This window comes from Tachyglossus aculeatus, unplaced genomic scaffold, assembly GCF_015852505.1.
Source record: "Tachyglossus aculeatus isolate mTacAcu1 unplaced genomic scaffold, mTacAcu1.pri SUPER_30, whole genome shotgun sequence".
Taxonomy (NCBI): domain Eukaryota; kingdom Metazoa; phylum Chordata; class Mammalia; order Monotremata; family Tachyglossidae; genus Tachyglossus; species Tachyglossus aculeatus.
The window spans coordinates 7,082,893-7,095,219 of record NW_024044837.1 but is presented as its reverse complement, the minus strand read 5'-3'; the positions used below and the strand labels follow the sequence as shown (position 1 = coordinate 7,095,219).

The 12,327-nt window shown below is 43.2% G+C and overlaps 1 pseudogene; it reads left to right on the top strand.

Moving 5' to 3' along the window:
- Nucleotides 1–307: 307 nt before the first annotated feature.
- Nucleotides 308–1,246, top strand: LOC119921836 (annotated as a pseudogene).
- The last annotated feature ends 11,081 nt before the right edge of the window (nucleotides 1,247–12,327 follow it).

Here is a 12,327-nt window from a genome sequence, read left to right as displayed (position 1 = left end):
CTCGGTTCAAATCTCAGCTTTGTTACCTTTTCTGTGACCTACTCACTTATCATCTCTGGGCCAAAGTTTCCTCATATGTAAAATGGGGATTAGGCTGAATCCCGTGGGGCAGCCTCTATGTCCCATTTTATTATTTTCTATCTACCTTAGCACTTACACAGTGCTTAGCACATAAGTGTTTCACAAATACCCCAATTATTGCTCTCTTTCATAGTTTAATAAATGTTTAATAAATGATATGATCTATTATTGTTGACATCATTTTGCTTTCTATTTAAAAGGAAAATCCATTTGAAAATCTGAATACATGGCTGGAAGCAACAACACATCAGTGATTGAGTTCCTGCTTGTGGGCCTGACAGATCGTCCAGAATTGCAGATGCCTCTCTTTGCCCTGTTCTTGATCATTGATCTGGTCACTATGATAGGAAATGTGTGTATGATCCTATTAATCCAGATTGATGTCACCCTTCACACTCCCATGTACTTCTTTCTGTGTAACCTCGCACTCTGTGATATCTGCTACTCGACTGTCCTGGCCCCTAAAATGCTGATTAATTTCCTTTTGGAACCGAAGTCCAGCTCATTTATTGGCTGTGTCTTTCAGAGTTTCTTTTTTGCCATTTAGATTACTACTGAGGGCCTCCTCCTGGCTATCATGGCATATGACTGCTATACAGCGATTGTCAACCCCCTATTGTATACAGCTATCATTACCCCAAAGATCTGCCTTCAGCTAGTGCTTGCATGCTACCTGGGAGGTCTTGCCAATTCGTTGACACGCATAATTGGATTATTGAGGTTGGATTTTTGTGGACCTAATGTCGTCAATCATTTCTTCTGTGATATGCCCCGTCTCCTGAAACTCTCCTGTTCTGACTCCCGCACCAATGAGCTTCTGCTTTTGACCTTCTCTGGAGTGATTGCAGCAATCACCTTAATTATCATCGTGATCTCTTATGTCCAAATTGTCACCACCATCCTCAGGATAGGCTCAGTCAAGGGGAGATACAAAACCTTCTCCACTTGCACCTCCCACCTGACAGCTGTGATCTTGTTCTATGGCTCTCTGTCATTCAGCTACATTCAGCCCAGTTCCCAGTATTCCCTGGAGCAAGAGAAAGTATCTGCAGTGGTTTATACCCTGGTCATCCCCATGCTAAACCCCCTGATTTACAGCCTGAGGAACAAGGATGTGAAGGAGGCTTTGAAAAGGTCAATAAAGTGGAAAAATTGCCACCAATAATTACATCAAAACCTCCTTTAAGCAACGCCTGTAGTCCCTGTCCCACCCAGAAGTCACAGTCTAAATAGGAGGGAGAACAGGTATTGGATTGCCTTTATATAGATGAGGAAAATGAGGCACAGATTGGTTGAGTCTTCCCCCAGTTTACACAGTGGTAAATGGCAGAGCTGGGATTAGAGCTTTGTCCTCTGACTCCCTGGCCTGTGTTCATTTTACTAGACTGCACTGATTCTCTAGTGAACAATTAATGGGCAACAATGAACAATAAATGAATAAGAATAGTAACACAGATGTTCATAGTAGGGAAGCAAAAATAAATCATAGAAGAGCTCTAGGGTAAAATATTTTCTGTGAAAACAAGGGTATATAAAGTACAAATTAATGGGTGAACATCTCCAAGATATTAAATTCAACATGTTTCAGGTGATTTAATGTGAAAACTCTAAACTGTAAGGTCCTCCTCCAGATTGAAAACTCCTTGTTGGCAGGGAATATATCTACTAACTCTGTTGCATTGTACTTTTCCAAGCACTTTGTAAAATGTTGTGCACACACTAAGTGCTCAATGCATAACACTGATTGATTGACTGATGTCCATAACAAAATTTTCTCCCAATGTTTCTCCTTTATGATCGCTCTGCTCTCTATTACATATTTGGGATGTTAGGAATAAGGTTAGTGTCTTAGAACCAAGATACTGTTATTTCCTATTAGCTATGGCTCTTTCTGTAACTTTATCTTTAATTATGCTGAGAACACTTGTCCAACTTTGTGCCAAAAAGGAATTGGGTGGCCACCCTCTACATGGTGTAACCCTAATTTCCCAAATACCTCACTGCACCAAAGGCAGAATTTATGTCAGGGCTGATGGCCCTTCTTGGAGCAGGCCAGGAGAATTTGCACTTTACAAGGCCACTGATGGAGCTCAGGGGTTGGAGGGCTTTATGATGGATGAATCCGTTGGGAAATGGCTCCAAACTGTCCAACGAGCACATTTGAACCTTACACCAAATCAAATGTTTGGTGTAACATTCATAACTTCCCTCTCCACTACACTATCCTTCCCTCCCTTTTTTCCCTCATTCCCTCCCCTTCACTTCTCTGTCTCTCCCTTTCTCTCTCCCTACCATTCGTTCCTTCAGTTCTATTCTTCCTTCTTGCATCAGGACTGCTTGGCTATGGGAGAAGCTTCAGGTTTCTTGAAATTATAGGCAAGAAGCAATAACAGAAAGCAACAGGCAAGGTACAGAATCATACAGTTGTGAGTAAGCTTCTTCCTTAGATTGGAAGTTGAGAGCAGAGATAACGTGTTTTATTTCCTTTTCATAGTTGTATGCTCAATAAATACCTTTTGATACTTTTCAGACTGATGCCAGACTTCATTTTCACTCCTGTAAAGAATACACTGTAGGTTTCGGCTGTTTGAATTCATTTTTGAAACAGGCAGGAACATAAGAAATAGGGAGATCCCTACTGGGATCCAATAGCTTTGGAATGAAGGTCCCAGGCCTGGGAGTCAGAGAACCTGAGTCTAAACCCGGCTCCGCACTTACTTCCTGTGCAATGTTAGGCAAGTCACTTAACTTCCCTGAACCTCAGTTTCCTCATCTATAAAATGGAGATTAAATAACTGTTCCTTCTCCTACTCTAACTGTATGCCCTAGGAGACACAGGAACTATGATCTGATTGTGTTGTATCCACTCCAGAGCTTAGTACAGTGCTTGACACAGAGTAAACACTTAAAAAGTACCCCAATTATTGTTATTATTATTATTATTATTATTTTTATTATTATTATTATTAGAGAAAAGTGTCCAGGGTGGTGGTGCAGGTAGGGGGTCGGATGGAGAGAATGCATTTGGAATACTGTGCAGAAATCCAGAAAATCTCAAACTCCAGAACTCTGAATGTAGTTACACACTTCCATGTGGGCTGGGCTAAAATGCTGTAGCTTGACAGGAAAGAGGACACATAGGTAAATTTTAAGTGTCCTAGAGCAGCTAAATTTGCTCTTTTGGGCGATAACACTCAAACTCTGATTCACCCCAAGACTGAATCCGTGGTGAGCCCTTTATTAGACTCCGTATCCCAGCAGAGGCCCCTTGTGGCCCAAAGCTCCATGTGGCTCTGTATTGACTTAACTGTCTCTGTGCAGTGCACAAACACATAGGAGAAACCAGTGTGATTTTCAGAAAAGGAATTCTATTCAGACTGATATGGGTGATTCTGGAGGTGGAGGGGTCCCAACTTCTTTTGGAATCCTCAAAAAGAACCAAAATATATTTTTAAAATTCTGTCAAGGATATGGTTGAAGAGGGAAAGAAAGGGACACAATCAGGGAGGTAAGGGTAGCAATAGTCAACAAGTAATAGTATTTATTGAGAGCCTGCTGTGTGTAGAGTGCTACATTAAGCATGGGGAATAGAACAGAGGAGTTTGAAGACAGGATCCCTACCCTCAGGGTGCTTAAAGTCTAATGAGGGAGCACATTCATAGAAGGAAGGGCCATGGTGAGAGCAGGAAAAGAAGGGAGGAAAGCAGTCTGTTCTGGGCGTGGAATAGGCAGGCTTCCTTTCCTTCAGGTCCCACCCACTGCTTCCACACTTTCTCCACCCCTGGGAAAGTGAAGTAGAAGGCAGAAGGGGAGCAGGAATAAGAGTAAGAGTGGAGCAGGGAGACAACCAAATTCATTAATTCATTCAATCATATTTATTGAGCGTTTACTGTATGCCAAGCACTGTATTAAGTTCTTGGAAAGTACAATTCAGCAACAAATAGAGAAAATCCCTACCCAACAATGGGCTCACAATCTAGAAGGGGGGAGACAGACATCAAAACAAGTAAACAGGCATCAATAGCATTAATAGAAATGAATAGAATTATATATATATGCACATAATTAATAAAATAAATAGAATAATAAATATGTACATATATGCACACGTGTTGTGGGAAGGGGAGGAGGGTAGAACAAAGGGAGGTAGTCGGGACAATTGGGAGGAGAGGTGGAGCAGAGAAAAAGGGGGGGGCTTAGTCTGGGAAGGCCTCCTGGAGGAGGTGAGCTTTCAGTAGGGCTTTGAGGTGTGTGTGCTTCTTTGGCGGATGTAAGGAGGGAGGGCATTCCAGGCCTGAAGTAGGATGTGGGCCAGGGGTCGATGACAGGACAGACGAGAACTAGCCACAGTGAGAAGGTTAGCACCAGAAGAGTGGAGTGTCTGGGCTGGGCTGTAGAAGGAGAGAAGGGAGTTAAGGTAGGAGGGGGCAAGGTGATCCTCAAAGTTCCAGAAACCCACTTCTTGACCCATCCAGGGACAGCGGGGCAGCATGGCATGGAGGATACAGCACAGTCTTGGGAGTCAGAAGGTAATGGGTTCTAATCCTGGTTTTGTCACTTGTCTGCTGTGAGTCTTTGGGCAAGTCACTTCACTTCTCTGGGTCTCAGTTGCCTCAACTGTAAAATGAAGATTGAAACTATGAGCCCCATGTGGGACAGGGACAATTTCCAACCCAATTTGCTTTGTATACTACCCCAGCACTTTGTACAACGGCTGACACATAGTAATGACTTAACAAACACTATTATTATTATTATTGTTATTATTATTATTATTATTGTTATTATTATTATTATTATTATTATTATTATTATTATTGGATCACAAGGCCATGTGCGACTTCCCACAAAGTCAACATGGCAAACTTCCAGGGGAGTCTCTTGAAGCTTTCCGGGATGACTTGGGGTGGTTTGGGAAGCTTTGGACCACACACAGATCTTCCGAAGCACAGGGCCAGATGAATGAGACGGGGTTATTCAATAATTCTTGCATTCATTCATTCGAATTTACTGAGTACTTACCGTGTGCAGAGCATTGTACTAAGACCTTAGAAAGTACAATACAGTAATAAAGAGATACAATCCCTGCCCACAAGGGACAGGAAAGGCTGAGCATTTCATCGTAATAATAATTAAAAGAATATCACCTTGTATTTGCATAGATCTTTCATTTTTCCAAAGTGCTTTCACATCAAGCATACCATTTTGTCTATGAAAGACATCTAAGGTAGGGAGAGGTAGCTATTATTATTATTATTATTAACATTTTAGAGATGAAGAAAGTGAGGCATCGAGAGGTTGTGACTTTCCCAAGGCCACTCAACAGGCTAGTGGCAGAGCTGGAACTAATTCTTGTGTGTTCTGGTTCCCAGACTCATGGTCTTCCCACTCTTCGAAAACTTCCAGTGGTCGCCCATTTTTTCCTCAGTAAGCAAAATCTCCTTATCACGGGTCATAAGGCACTTAATCAGCTCGACCATGCCCTATCTAACCTAACTCAATTCCTACTACAACCCAACCCGGGCACTTCGTTCCTCAAATGTCAACCTACTTACTGTTCCTGATCTTATCTCTCTCACCACTGACCCCTTGCCCTTCTCCTCCCACTTGCTTGGAAATTCCTTCCTCTTGATATTTGACAGATCACCACTCTCCCCATCTTTACAGCCCTCCTACAATCATATCTCCTCCAAGAAGTCTTCCCTGACTAACCTCTCATTTCCCCACCCCGGTCACCCAAACGCCTACGTTGGCTATGCACTTAGGTCTGTACACTTTAAGCATTTTGATATGCACTCTATCTTCAGCTCCAGAGCACTTATGTCCATATTCTTATACTCTGCTGTTTCCCCTTTCTATAATTTATTTTAATATCTGTCCATGCCACTATATTGTAAGCTCCTTGAGGGCAGGGATCATATTTCCTAACTCTATCAAATTCTACTCTCCCAAGAGCTCAATAAATGCCATTGATTGATGGACATAGTACAATCAAGGTTGCTTACAGAATAGACTTGAACTTGCAGCCCCACTTCAGATAAAATCCATTTTTTATTTGGCTCTCCATGTTACGATTTATGTCATTTTATCATTGATGAAATAGATTTCTTGAAGGTGCACCAGATTGGGACTGATGTAAAACCTTTTTCTAGGAATAGGAAATGAATCACTAAAATAAGAAAGGAAAATAACAAACCACCAGAGCATTTCCACACTCCAGAGAGGACACATCAATCAATCAATCAGTCGTATTTATTGAACACTTACTGTGTGCAGAGCACTGTACTAAGCGCTTGGGAAGTACAAGTTGGCAACATATAGAGACGGTCCCTACCCAACAGTGGGCTCACAGTCTAGAAGGGGGAGACAGGGAACAAAACAAAACATATTCACAAAATAAAATAAATAGAATAGATATGTACAAGTAAAATGAATAAATAGAGTAATAAATACGTACAAAACATATATACATATATACAGGTGCTGTGGGGAAGGGAAGGAGGCAAGGCGGGGGGGATGGAGAGGGGAAGGAGGGGGAGAGGAAAGAGGGGGTTCAGTATGGGAAGGCCTCCTGGAGGAGGTGAGCTCTCAGTAGGGCCTTGAAGGGAGGGAGAGAGCTAACTTGGCAGATGTGGGGAGGGAGGTCATTCCAGGCCAGGGGGGATAAGGGGATGACACATGTCATCAGAAGTCCCAGAAGACATTTTATTGAATTGGATTCAGGTTCTGAGCTAGGATTCAGAGCTAGGAAGGTCTTAAGGGACTGTGTCCCCAAATGTCATTACATCCAATATTAAGAGAACCTATGGAGTCAACTCATGGCAGAATTGTCTGTCCCATTAAGGGGCTATCCATACAAGGCTCAGAATCTAAGGATTTATGCATTTTGGAAATTATTGTCTGTTTTGGGTGTTATTCTTACATTGCATATTTACTGCCCTATTTGGGCTATTTAAATGTGAAATGAACTTTTTAGAATTTAATTTTCCAATTTTGCTCCAAACTAAATAATAGACTAAAGTGCAATGAAAGAAGTTGTGATGCTCACTGGCTTTAACGCTCAATACAGGATGGTACCCAAGGACCATCTTGCAGATATGTCCTATAGTTACTTTATATGAGAGTGATTTTATTGTATGAGTTATTCTGATAATCAGACACTGATGCAACTTTTAAAAAAACTGATTTATTCAGACAAATGTGCTGTTATTATGCAAGTTACTGAAATTTGTACTATTTTTGGTATTCGGCAATTTTTAGCAGCAAGTGCCTGAGACATTGTAAGAAACCAACCACATGCTTAATGAGTTTATATATTTGTAGGTTCTTTTGAAAAAAATATAACCATAGAGCAAGAAAAATATTTTGCTCCATGCATACAAAAGACACATTTACATTTTTCAAATTCATTATTATGTTTCTGTAGTTGACCACAGGACAATAACTACTGACTGAAGATAAGCTCAATTGAGAGATTTCTGATTATATCTTGCCAGTTGTTACATCGCTTAGTACAGTGCTCTGCACATAATAAGCGCTCAATAAATACGATTGATGATGATGATGATGATGATGAAAAGATGATGTATTTCAAATATTTTACTATTTTAATAGCTATTAAAATGCAAATATTTCAGTGTTTTGATAAAATATGGCTCTATGCTTACACTTCACTTACTTGGAGCCTTTATGAGAACTCGGTGATTTGCTATGCCAGCACTCATCATTTTTGGGGGGTTTCAATTTTTCTTCAATCTAAATAGCTTTATGCTAAAGGGGAAAGAAAGATTTTGGAGGTTGCTTTAAAATCAATTGCCTTCTGTTTTCTCAAAGTACAATCTTATTCATTGAACAGAGATTTTCTTAGAGGCCTACAGGTCAATGTTTTTAAGCACTTGATATCCACCTCATCCTCAGGCCCTTATCACATGTTCATATTCATTTCATATTCATAATGTATTTTAACATCTGTCTCTCCCTCTAGACTGTAAGTTCCTTGTGATCAGTGTGTGTCTACCAACTCTGTTGCATTGTACTATCCCAAGTGCTTATTACGGTACTTTGGGCGTGGTAAATACTTAATAAATACCATTCACTGATTGACTTATTCTAGACCTCTACAGTTCCATCAAGTTCTAAAGCTCTGAAGACCTCTGACCACTTATCCACAATGCTCCTTCACTTGCCTGCTAAACTGCTAAAAATATTGTACTTTTTTTTAAGGTTTAGAGTGTTCAGATCAGAAACTGGAGAGATTGTGTAAGTCTGATTCTAAATGGAGAAGGAAGAAACAATTTTAGAAATAAAATTTATTTTATAATTTATGAATAGAGATCTGAATTTGAGTGGAAATCAGCAATCATTAGGGCTTAGCATTTTATAACTTTTTTCTAAAGTCATAACAAAGTTACAAAGTTGTAACAAAGTTACAAGAAAGAAATGTGTAAAGGTCACAGTTAATCAGAGCCATTTGTTTATGATGCTCCAAAGTGTATAACCCAACGCTTGGCACCCTTGAGTCAATGTTGAGAAAAATATCCCAACCTCTAAGGCTTTTTGATTGTCAGGATGCACCTCTGAAGCAGGCAAACCCAGAAAGTTATGTATTTCTCATCCCCGGAGATCTTTAGGAAAAGAATAGATCATCTGATCTGGATGGTTAATTCATTAAGAGAAGCAGTGTGGGTCAGAGGAAACAGCATAGACTTGGGAGCCAGAGGTCATGGGTTCTAATCCCGGCTTCACCGCTTGTCAGCTGTGTGACTTTGGGCAAGTCACTTCACTTCTCTGTGCCTCAGTTACCTCATCTGTAAAATGAGGATTAAGACTGTTAACACCTTGTGGGACAACCTGATCACCTTGTATCCCCCAGCACTCAGAACAGTGCTTCGCACATAGTAAGAGCATAACACATGTCATTATTATTATTATTATTATTCGTCTTTTTGGAGCCCGTCACCAGCTAATTGCTAATCACCCTGTTTTATACTTCCCTATCACGTCAGTCCTTCTGCACCATCCAAGCCCTTAAGGACATATCAGAGTATTTATATATTCATGTACATGGCTTAGTGGAAAGAGCACGGCCTTGGGAGTCAGAGGTCATGGGTTCTAATCCCATCTCCTCCACTCATCAGCTGTGTGACATTGGGCAAGTCACTTCACTTCTCTGTGCCTCAGTTACCTCATCTGTAAAATGAGGATTAAGACTGTGAGCCCCACGTGGGACCACCTGATTAGCTTGTGTATCTACCCCAGCATTTAAAACAGTGCTTGGCACATCATTCAATCAATCAATCAATCAATCGTATTTACTGAGTGCTTACTGTGTGCAGACCACTGTACTAAGCGCTTGGGAAGTACAAGTTGGCAACATATAGAGACAGTCCCTACCCAACAGTGGGCTCACAGTCTAAAAGGGGGAGACAGAGAACAAAACCAAACATACTAACAAAATAAAATAAATACAATAGATATGTACAAGTAAAATAAATAAATAAATAAATAGAGTAATAAATATGTACATACATATATACATATATACAGGTGCTGTGGGGAAGGGAAGGAGGTAAGATGGGGGGATGGAGAGGGGGCGAGGGGGAGAGGAAGGAAGGGGCTCAGTCTGGGAAGGCCTCCTGGAGGAGGTGAGCTCTCAGTAGGGCATTGAAGGGAGGAAGAGAGCTAGCTTGGCGGATGGGCAGAGGGAGGGCATTCCAGGCCCGGGGGAGGACGTGGGCCGGGTGTCATTGGCGGGACAGGCGAGAACGAGGCACAGGGAGGAGATTAGCGGTGGAGGAGCAGAGGGTGCGGGCTGGGAAGGGAAGTGAGGTAGGAGGGGGCGAGGTGATGGAGAGCCTTGAAGCCGAGGGTGAGGAGTTTCTGCCTGATGCGCAGATTGATTGGTAGCCACTGGAGATTTTTGAGGAGGGGAGTAACATGCCCAGAGCGTTTCTGGACAAAGACAATCCGGGCAGCAGCATGAAGTATGGATTGAAGTGGGGAGAGACACGAGGATGGGAGATCAGAGAGAAGGCTGATGCAGTAGTCCAGACGGGATAGGATGAGAACTTGAACGAGCAGGGTAGATGTTTGGATGGAGAGGAAAGGGCGGATCTTGGCAATGTTGCGGAGCTGAGACCGGCATGTTTTGGTGACGGCTTGGATGTGAGGGGTGAATGAGAGAGCGGAGTCGAGGATGACACCAAGGTTGCGGGCTTGTGAGATGGGAAGGATGGTAGTGTCGTCAACATAAAGTGCTTAATGAATATCATCATTATTATTACTATTATTCAGTCCTATCAGAATTTTATTTTAGTGTATACCTCTCCTTCGACTGTGAGCCCCACTTGGGATAGAGACTGTACCAACTTGATCACAAATTCCTTAATAATACTATTATTATTACGGAAGCCATGGATGTTTAAAGGTAAATTCTAGTTCTCTGTCCTTACTAAGAAACATCCATTTTATATCAATCAATCAATCGTATTTATTGAGCGCTTACTATGTGCAGAGCACTGTACTAAGCGCTTGAGAAGTACAAATTGGCAACACATAGAGACAGTCCCTACCCAACAGTGGGCTCACAGTCTAAAAGGGGGAGGCAGAGAACAAAGGCAAACATACCAAAAAAATAAAATAAATAGGATAGAAATGTACAAGTAAAATAAATAAATAGAGTAATAAATCTGTACAAACATATATACATATATACAGGTGCTGTGGGGAAGGGAAGTAGGTAAGATGGGGGGATGGAAAGGGGGACGAGGGGGAGAGGAAGGAAGGGGCTCAGACTCGGAAGGCCTCTTGGAGGAGGTGAGCTCTCAGCAGGGCCTTGAAGGGAGGAAGAGAGCTAGCTTGGCGGAGGGGCAGAGGGAGGGCATTCCAGGCCCGGGGGATGACGTGGGCCGGGGGTCGATGGCGGGACAGGCGAGAACGAGGTATAGTGAGGAGATTAGTGGTGGAGGAGCGGAGGGTGCGGGCTGGGCAGTAGAAGGAGAGAAGGGAGGTGAGGTAGGAGGGGGCGAGGTGATGGACAGCCTTGAAGCCCAGGGTGAGGAGTTTCTGCCAGATGCGCAGATTGATCGGTAGCCATTGGAGGATTTTGAGGAGGGGAGTAATATGCCCAGAGCGTTTCTGGACAAAGATAATCCGGGCAGCAGCATGAAGTATGGATTGAAGTGGAGAGAGACACGAGGATGGGAGATCAGAGAGAAGGCTGGTGCAGTAGTCCAGACGGGATAGGATGAGAGCTTGAATGAGCAGGGTAGCGGTTGGGATGGAGAGGAAAGGGCGGATCTTGGCAATGTTGTGGAGCTGAGACCGGCAGGTTTTGGTGACGGCTTGGATGTGAGGGGTGAATGAGAGAGCGGAGTCGAGAATGACACCAAGGTTGCGGGCTTGTGAGACGGGACGGGTGGTAGTGCCGTCAACAGAGATGGGAAAGTCTGGGAGAGGACAAGCTTTGGGAGGGAAGACAAGGAGCTCAGTCTTCGACATGTTGAGCTTTAGGTGGCGGGCAGACATCCAGATGGAGATGTCCTGAAGGCAGGAGGAGATGCGAACCTGGAGGGAGGGGGAGAGAGCAGGGGCAGAGATGTAGATCTGGGTGTCATCAGCGTAGAGATGATAGTTGAAGCCGTTGGAGCGAATGAGGTCACCAAGGGAGTGAGTGTAGATTGAGAACAGAAGGGGACCAAGCACTGAACCTTGGGGAACCCCCACAGTAAGAGGATGGGAGGGGGAGGAGGAGCCTGCAAAAGAGACTGAGAAAGAACGACCGGAGAGATAAGAGGAGAACCAGGAGAGGACGGAGTCTGTGAAGCCAAGGTCAAATAGCGTGTTGAGGAGAAGGGGGTGGTCCACAGTGTCAAAGGCAGCCGAGAGGTCGAGGAGGATTAGGACAGAGTATGAGCCGTTGGATTTGGCAAGCAGGAGGTCATTGGTGACCTTTGAGAGGGCAGTTTCCGTGGAATGAAGGGGACGGAAGCCAGACTGGAGGGGGTCGAGGAGAGAGTTGTTGTTGAGGAATTCTAGGCAGCGCGTGTAGACAACTCGTTCAAGGAGTTTGGAAAGGAATGGTAGGAGGGATATGGGACGATAACTAGAAGGTGAGGTGGGGTCAAGAGAGAGTGTTTTTAGGATGGGAGAGACATGGGCATCTTTGAAGGCAGAGGGGAAGGAACCAGTGGAGAGTGAGTGGTTGAAAATGGAACTTAAGGAGGGGAGAAGGGATGGAGCGAGAGA